The 7,714-nt window shown below is 59.2% G+C and overlaps 2 non-coding genes across 2 annotated transcripts; one reads left to right on the plus strand and one right to left on the minus strand.

Moving 5' to 3' along the window:
- Positions 1–849: 849 nt before the first annotated feature.
- TRNAV-CAC lies at positions 850–922 on the minus strand. Its single transcript has one exon. It is a non-coding gene; the product is annotated as a tRNA-Val (tRNA).
- Positions 923–1,034: 112 nt separating this feature from the next.
- Positions 1,035–1,109, plus strand: TRNAI-AAU. The gene has a single exon. It is a non-coding gene; the product is annotated as a tRNA-Ile (tRNA).
- The last annotated feature ends 6,605 nt before the right edge of the window (positions 1,110–7,714 follow it).

Below are 7,714 nucleotides of genomic sequence, written 5' to 3' on the forward strand. Positions count from 1 at the left end.
TGTGGGGCAAGACTCCTAGGGGGACACAGAGGAACATTCATGGAGTCAATGAAATCAATTGAGCTTCTTCAGTCTCTCGCTGCAGACATTTCCCTTGTTTTTAAAGGCAAAAATCCTGATCTTTCCAATGGGAGCTTCTGCTTCAATGTTCAGTTTGGGGAGGGATTTGGCTGCACTCAGAGATCTGCCCGCGGGTTACAATCTGCGAGCCGAAGGGTCGAACGCAAACAGCGTTTAGATGGGACCGTTAGTGCCGCCCCCGTGTGGCCAAAGGTTAGAACGGCGCCTGCAGCTCGACATGAGACGGGGACGGGGGGAGCAGGAGCATTTCCCAGTTCCAGGCTGTCCCCATCTGGTCTCACGGTCTCAGCTGAGCTGGTATCGCGTGCCACCCAGCCAATCTCCTCATTCCCTTCATGGACCCCTGGGATGTGAGTAATTCTGTATTTGAGTGGCTCTCCCTCCCGGCCAATGAGCTTGGCGTAGACTAGCAGGGAGGGAGGAGGAAAGGGATTGTGCTCTAGTGAGAGCTCAGAAAGAAAGGTGCAGGTCCCCCACTAGAGCCCAGCCCAGCAGAGCAGAGCAGAGCAGGCTGGAGAATGTGTGTCTGGGTCTGACTACTTCTCCCATGCTCTTCCATTTGAGCTAACTTCCCCCAGCTGTCGCCAGCCTCCCAGTCAGCGCAAGGGGGAGAAGGGCCGGGGAGGAAGAGCTTTGTGCTCCGCAAGGGCTGGCTTTTTGGGAGGCCAAGCGGGGAGAGTGATGGAGGCCACTGGAGGAGCTGAGCCGGCTGACTGTCCATGGCTTCTAAAAGAAGGGCAAGAGAAGGTCCCGCGGCTGCCTTGCCGCTGGAGAATGCGGGTATTGATCCCGCTGCCTCTCGCATGTGAAGCGAGCGCTCTACCACTTGAGCTAATTCCCCTACCTTGGCAGATGGTGTCTTGATCCATCCATTCGATAACGGAGGCCACATCGTTCCCCGCGCCAGCCGGTGACTCCTTCCAAAAGGGTCAGGCAAGGAAGGGCACCCCGTAGGCCGGCTAGCTCAGCTGGTTAGAGCGTGGTGCTAATAACGCCAAGGTCATGGGTTTCCAGCCCCATGCTGGCCACTGCAGGAGGGAAAGGGTGACTTCTGCTCTTTTGGCTGACTGCTAGGGGTGGCAGAGGCCAAAACCAGGTGGGCCGGGAGCGGGCAAGAGCCCTGCTGGGCGCCGGGCAGGACGAGGCTCCGGACACCTCCTTGGTCTCCCCTCCCTGGGCTCCTTGCTCCACCTGCTGCCTGAAAGGAACTTGGGCCTGGGGAGGAGACGGGTGAGCCCGGCCGGCTGCCTTCCAGGCTCATAGGAGGCCAGGCTTGAGCTGCACGCCCGCGAAGCCAAAATCGCAGGCCTGCCGGCTCACCCCCATTGTCCACAGAGGGTTGACCTGATGGCCCGAATTCTTGCCGGCCGCCAGCTCCACCCAAATGGACCCGATGCCAGATCACGCTCCCCAGCCCAAGCCACAGAGGAAGGCTTAATCCTCGGCACCCCAACCTAGGGGAGAGGCTTCACACTCCGCCGGCGCAGGGTGACCTTTGGGACTTCCCTGGACACCATCCTCCCACCGCCCACAGCCAGACCCCCCAAGCCCACCCCTCCGACAGGAAGGAGCAGGAGGACCACTCCGCCCAGGGGCACCACCACTCGAAGTCAGCTTCACTTGCTTTCTCTTCTACCCCTTTCCTCCCAAGTTATGCACGTCTCACGGGAGCCGGCCCTGGAAAGACGCAGGCACGGCACTCTGACTGGCGGAAGCCAAACACCCCACACGGAGAGTTTAGCACGGGCTCTTGAGGCACTGGAGGAACCCCATGCAGACGCACTGACGGAGCTAAGCTTTACAGCCAAGGGCCCTATCTGTGCAGAAAGCCAACTTGCTTGTGAAAAAGACTCCTCTTTCGGCTCCCCTTCCAAACTTCCAAATGCCTCCCAATGGGAAAACACACACACTGAAACACCCAAACGGTCCTAACGCTGGGGCCAGGTGAAAAAGAAAAGCAAGGAAAAGATTTCTAAATGGCCACCCTGCCAGAGTCGTACAGCTCCGCAAGTGAAACCCGTGGGAGGGACATTACACAGAAAAGGGGAATGGAAAGCTGCCCAAATTGAGATGCTGTGGAAAGCTACAGCCCCATCGCTACTCCTACTCTGCACACTTCTTGCAACAGCTGATGAACGGCCAGGTGCTTTTCGCATCCAAGCCCACACCAGGGGAAGACCTTGAGAAGCTTCCCGTGGCTTGCCTGGTTCAGCTGGTCAGAGTGCGGCACTCGTGGAGGCAAGATGGTGCAGAGGAGCCCCTGGGTGGCTGTGGGCCTGGGGAGGGTAGCTTTTGATTTTTCGGCCTGACCGCTACAGGCAGCAAGGCCAAAAGTCAGATGGCCGGCTCTCCCGTCCACCACGCTCATCAGGAGCCCTTAGTCGACAGGCTCGGAGAATGTGGGCGGCGTCCCCCACTACATCTCGCATGCAAAGCGAGCGCTCTGCCGCTTGAGCTAATTCCCTGCAGCTGGCCTGACTCTCAGGCACCGGGCAAAAAAAGGCAAGGGCTCTGTGGCCTTAAGCAGAACACAGCCTGAAATGGGGACGGGGGGCGCTACCCAGAGCTGGGGAAGGGGGTCCGAGTCCCAGCCACGCTCCTCGGCACAAACACCAACGCTCCCTCCCTGGAGTGTGTCTGGGCTGAGAGTTAGCCCCTAAAACAAGCACCAAACTTCAGAAGACAACGCAGGGATAGATCACTTGACGATTGCCTGCTCTGGCCATTGCCTCTGAAGCGCCTGGCATCGGTTACTGTCAGAAGACGGGATAGTGGCCTAGATGGACCATCGGTCTCACCCAGGAGGGCCATTCTTATCTTCACCACTTTCCTCTAACCCAAGCAAAGCCAGGAGAGGTCCCGCGGCTTCCTTGCCGCTGGAGGACGTGGGCATTGATCCCCGCTGCCTCTTGGAGTGCGGGGGAGTCAGACTCTGCACCCCTCTTCCTGGGACTCACAGTGATTTTCAGCCATCCTGTAAAACAGAAGGTTTATTGGACACAGGAACACAGGCTACAGCAGAGCTTGTGGGCAGAGCCAGGACCTCTCAATCTGGCCCTTCTGTGGTTCAGGGTGCTTGGATCCCAGCCTAGGATTCTCTGAACTCCCCTCACCCAGCCCCAAATCGAAACTGACTCCCCCTCTCCACTCGGCTCTCTCCTTTGTCTAGCTCCCCTGGCAGAGATGTTGACCTCCCCTCCCCCCTGCCTAGCTCAGGTTACAGGTTGAATACCTGTCCCTCACCTAAAGTCCTCCCCGTCTCCCCCAACCCCGACACAGACAGTCCCTACTCCATCACATCTCTCCCCCTTTCGAGACTGAACTGAGCGGGGTCACTCTTCTCAGTGACCCGGGGAAGTTCAGGGCCCCCTCTCCGGGACAGCGCGTCTGCTATCAGGTTGGCACTTCCCTTCACGTGGACCACATCCATGTCGTAGTCCTGCAGGAGCAGGCTCCACCTCAGGAGCTTGGTGTTGGCTCCTTTCAGCTGGTGCAGCCAGGTCAGGAGAGAGTGGTCTGTGTACATGGTGAAGTGGTGCCCAAAGAGATATGGCTCCAGTTTCTTAAGGGCCCACACCATGGCCAGGCATTCCTTCTCGATGGCCGCATAGTTCTGCTCCCGGGGTAGCAACTTCTTACTCAGTTACACGATGGGGTGTCTCTCCCCCTTTTCATCCTCCTGCATCAACACCACCCCCAGCCCCGTGTCTGAGGCGTCAGTGAACACCATAAAGGGCTTGTCAAAGTCTGAATTTGCCAGAACTGGGCCACTGAGCAGAGCCTCCTTCAGCGCCTGGAGAGCCTGCTGGCACTCCTCGGTCCAGACCACCTTGTCTGGCTTCCCCTTCTTGCACAGCTCAGTGATGGGGGCGGCTATGGCGCTAAAGTGGGGCACGAACCTTCGATAGTACCCCGCCATCCCAATAAAGGCCTGGACCTGCTTCTTGGTTTGGGGAGCGGGCCAGTCTCTGATCACCTCCACCTTGGCTGGTTCCGGCTTTAGGCAGCCGCTCCCCACCCGATGGCCCAGGTAAGATACTTCAGCCATCCCCACCTTGTACTTCTCAGCCTTTATGGTTAGCCCAGCCTCTCGGAGTTGGTCCAGCACTTGTTTAACCTGGGACACGTGGTCCTCCCAGGTCTGGCTGAAGACGCAGATGTCGTCAATATACGCCACGGCAAAACTCTCCATCCCCCTCAGTTGCTGATCCACCAGACGCTGGAAGGTGGCCGGCGCTCCCTTGTAGGCCGAAGGGCAGGGTCAGAAACTCGTAGAGCCCCAGAGCGGTGATAAAGGCCAATTTCAGCCTGGCATCTGCGTCCAGCGGCACTTGCCAGTAGCCCTTTGTAAGATCCATGGTGGTGAGGTACCGAGCGCCTCCCAGCTTGTCTAGGAGCTCGTCAGGCCTGGGCATGGGGTTGGCATCAGATACAGTGATGGCATTGAGCTTTCGATAGTCCACACAGAACCGGATCGACCTATCCCTTTTGGGGACCAGGACCAGCGGCGAGGCCCAAGGGCTGGAAGATGGCTGGATCACCCCCAAAGCCAGCATGTACCTGACCTCTCTTTCTAGGTCCTGGGCAGTTTTTCCTGTGACCCGAAAAGGGGAGCATCGTATGTGGGGGGGGGGTGTGTGACCCGGTCTCCACCTGGTGGACAGTCAAATTAGTGCGCCCGGGCTGGTTGGAAAACAGCTGTCGGTACAGATGCAGCATCCCTCTAATCTCAGCCTGCTGGGCCAGGGTCAGCTGATCAGAGAGGGGAATCGCCTCCAGGGGGGAACCAGCCTTTGTCCCAGGGAATAGATCCACTAAAGGGTCATCTCCCGGCTCCTCCCAATGTCCACACACGGCCAACACCACATTCCCCCTGTCATAGTATGGCTTCATCATATTCACATGGTACACCCGGCGGTGATGAGCCCGGTTAGACAGCTCCACCACATAGTTTACCTCATTTAGTTGCTTGATAACCTTGAAGGGTCCTTCCCAGGCAGCCTGGAGTTTGTTTTTCCTCACGGGGATGAGAACCATCACTTGACCCCCGGAGGCGAAGGTGCGGGCCCGCGCCGTGCGGTCGTACCAGACCTTCTGCTTCCTCTGGGCTCGGGCCAGATTCTCCCTGGCCAGGCCCATGAGCTCGGCAAGTCTTTCACGGAAGGTCAGGACATACTCCACCACTGACTCGCCATCGGGCAGCCTTCCCCTCCCATTCGTCTCTCATCAGGTCCAGGGGCCCCCTTACCCGCCTCCCATATAACAGTTCAAAAGGCGAGAACCCGGTAGATTCCTGGGGTACCTCCCTGTACGCGAACAGCAGGTGAGGTAAGTACTTGTCCCAGTCCTGTGGGTGCTGGTTCCTAAATGTTTTTAGCATCATCTTTAGCGTCCCGTTTAACCTCTCCACCAGCCCGTTGGTCTGGGGGTGATACGCTGAGGCCCAGTTGTGCCGGACCCCACATTTCTCCCACAGGGACTGGAGCAGGCTCGACATGAAGTTGGACCCCAGGTCCGTTAAGACTTCCTTGGTGAACCCCACCCGGCTGAAAATGGTCAGCTGCGCATCTGCCCACGGTGTCTGCTTCGATAGAGGACAAGGCCACCGCCTCAGGGTAGCGAGTGGCGAAATCTACCACCACCAGGATGTATTTCTTCCCCGACTGGGTTGCCTTGCTGAGAGGTCCCACTATGTCCATGGCCACCTTCTGGAAAGGTTCTTCTATGATGGGCAAAGGCCTCAAAGCTGCTTTCCCCTTGTCCCGGGCCTTCCCCACCCTCTGGCAGGGGTCACAGGATTGGCAGTACTGTTGAACATGGGTAAAGACCCCAGGCCAGTAAAAGTTCTGTAGCAGCCTCTTCCTGGTGCGCCGGATTCCCTGGTGCCCTGCGAGGGGGATGTCATGGGCCAGGTACAGGAGCTTGTGGCGAAACTTCTGGGGAACCACCAGCTGCCTCCTGTTCCCCCATGACTCCACTTCCCCAGGGGGAGCCCATTCTCGGTACAGGAACCCCTTCTCCCACAGGAACCTCTCCTTGCAACCTCTCCTCATGGTCTGTGCTGCACTGAGGTTAGCCCGGTCCCTGAGCTTCCGCAAGGAGGGGTCTTTCTGCAACTCCGCCTGGAACTCGGCAGCTGGGACAGGGATGGGGACCTGCTCTCTCTCACCAGCTGGGACTGAGGCCGCAGCCTCTCCAGGCCGTGTCCCTGGGCGTTCCCTCCCCACCAGGTCAGGGTCCTGCGCCTCGGGCAGAGTACCTTCCCCGTTGTCAGGGCGCAGTGCCCTGCACCGACTCTGACTACGGGTCACGACCAGGGCACCCCGGGCGTTGCTTGGCCAGTCCTCGAGGTCCCCCCCATTAACACCTCCGTGGGCAAATGTGGGTGTACCCCCACGTCCTTGGGGCCCTCCTTGGCCCCCCACTTCAGGTGCACCCTCACCACGGGCACCTTGAATGGGGTCCTGCTCACACCCCTCACGGTCAGGTAGGTGTCGGGCACCATCCGATCTGGGGCCACCACCTCGGGCCGGGCCAGCGTCACCTCTGCGCCCGTGTCCCAGTACCCAGTGACCTTCCTCCCATCCACCTCCAGGGGAACAAGGCACTCTTTCCGGAGGGGCAGCCCCGTGCCCACCCTGTAAACCAAAAACCCGGAGTCTGGAGCATCCAGCCCCCCAGAGGAGCAGACCTGGGGCCCTCCTCCCTCCTTCCCAGGTGGAACGCTGCCAGCCCCCCTTTCCTGGGAATGTTGCCCCTCATCTGATTGGGTCTTTACCCAGTCAACCCTCTGCGGGTTGGGTCTGCTCGGTCTGTCCCTGAGCTTGGGGCACTGGGCCTGTATGTGGCCTCATTGGCCACAGTGATAGCAGCCCATGTCTCGTGGGTCCCCTCGAGTGGGTCGGATGGACCTGACGCTGGATGTTCCCCTTTGGTGGGGGTTCTCCATAGGCCCCCGCTGGGAGGTCCCATGGTGACTTTCTCTCTGCGTTGAGGCAGGCCTGCTCCTTTGAGACTCCTCCCTGTTATCCCCTGCTCGACTGTCCACAAATTGGTCGGCCAGCTGGCCTGCGTGCTGCGGGTTCTCCGGCTTCTGGTCCATCAACCACAGCCTCAGGTCAGACAGGCACTGCTCATACAGGTGCTCCAGTATGAATAGGTCAAGCAGGTCCTCTTTAGTTTGGGCCCCGGCTGTCCACTTGCGGGCATACCCCTGCGCCCGGTTGACCAGTTGTAGGTATGTGACCTCACGGGTTTTATGTTGACTCCGGAACCTCTTCCGGTACATCTCAGGAGTCAGCCCAAAGTCACGGAGCAGGGCTTGTTTGAACAGTTCGTAGTCCCCTGCCTCCGCCCCTTTCATTCGGCTGTACACCTCCACGGCGGTGGAGTCCAGTAAGGGGGTGAGAAACGGCATCCTGTCTGCAGGGTCAACCCGGTGCAGCTCGCAGGCATTCTCAAAGGCCGTCAGGAAGGTGTCTATCTCCTCCCCCTCCTTACGGCGGGCCTGGAAGCTCTTATCAAAGCTCTTTGTAGGCTTGGGTCCCCCCTCACTCACCGCAGCCGGGGCCCCGCTGCTTCTCAGCTGGGCCAGTGCCAGCTCACGCTGGCGCTGGTTCTCCTCGTGTTTACG

The sequence above is a fragment of the Mauremys mutica genome, unplaced genomic scaffold (assembly GCF_020497125.1).
Source record: "Mauremys mutica isolate MM-2020 ecotype Southern unplaced genomic scaffold, ASM2049712v1 Super-Scaffold_100198, whole genome shotgun sequence".
Taxonomy (NCBI): Eukaryota; Metazoa; Chordata; order Testudines; family Geoemydidae; genus Mauremys; species Mauremys mutica.